Raw genomic sequence first — 1282 nt, forward strand, 5'->3', positions numbered from 1 at the left:
GATTCAGGGTATCACCATTCATCAGCCAGGCTAGCTTGAATCTGGTGCCATAGCAAGCATGGGACCCATGTCTGTGCATACCCTTCCCACTTGGGGCAACAAAAGCAAAAACAACAGAAGATGGACGGAAAGCAGAACAAATCAAACATTCACCCCCAGTCACAGATCTGGTTTTAATCCATCATTTTTTTTGCTTGCCATACCATTCCAGCTCAGACCCAGCCATATGCAAATCAGTCTTGACCCTGTTCCCCTTGGGAACAGTCCAGCCCGAACTGCTAGGCTAGGTCCTCCCTGGACCAGAAACAAGCATCCTGGGACCGGTCTGAGTATATCACCCTTCATCAGCCAGGCTAGCTTGAATCTGGTGGAATAGCAAGCACGGGACCCACGTCTGGGCATACCCTTCCCACTTGGGGCGACAAATGCAAAAACAACAGATGATGGACGGAATGCAGAACAAATCAAACATTCACCCCCAGTCACAGATCTGGGTTTAATCCATCAGCTTTTTGCTTGCCATGCCATTCCAGCTCAGTCCCAGCCATATGCAAATCAGTCTTGACCCTGTTCCCCATGGGAACAGTCCAGCCCGAACTGCCAGGCCAGGTCCTCCCTGGACCAGAAACAAGCATCCTGGGACCGGTTTCAGGGTATCACCCTTCATCAGCCATGCTAGCTTGAATCTGGTGGCATAGCAAGCCCGGACCCAAGTCTGGGCATACCCTTCCCACTTGGGGCGACAAATGCAAAAACAACAAAAGATGGACGGAATGCAGAACAAATCAAACATTCCCCCCCAGTCACCGATCTGGTTTTAATTCATCAGTTTTTTTGCTTGCCATGCCATTCCAGCTCAGATCCAGCCATATGGAAATCAGTCTTGACCCTGTTCCCCATGGGAACAGTCCAGCCCGAACTGCTAGGCCAGGTCCTCCCTGGACCAGAAACAAGCATCCTGGGACGGGTTTCAGGTTATCACCCTTCATCAGCCAGGCTAGCTTGAATCTGGTGGCATAGCAAGCACAGGACCCACATCTGGGCATACCCTTCCCACTTGGGTCGATAAATGCAAAAACAACAGAAGATAGACGGAATGCAGAACAAATCAAGCATTCACCCAAGTCACAGATCTGGCTTTAATCCATCAGTTTTTTTTGCTTGCCATGCCGTTCCAGCTCCGACCCAGCCATATGCAAATCAGTCTTGACCCTGTTCCCCATGGAAACTGTCCAGCCCGAACTGCCAGGCCAGGTCCTCCCTGGACCAGAAACAAGCATCC

The sequence above is a fragment of the Pleurodeles waltl genome, chromosome 8, assembly GCF_031143425.1.
Source record: "Pleurodeles waltl isolate 20211129_DDA chromosome 8, aPleWal1.hap1.20221129, whole genome shotgun sequence".
Lineage (NCBI taxonomy): Eukaryota > Metazoa > Chordata > Amphibia > Caudata > Salamandridae > Pleurodeles > Pleurodeles waltl.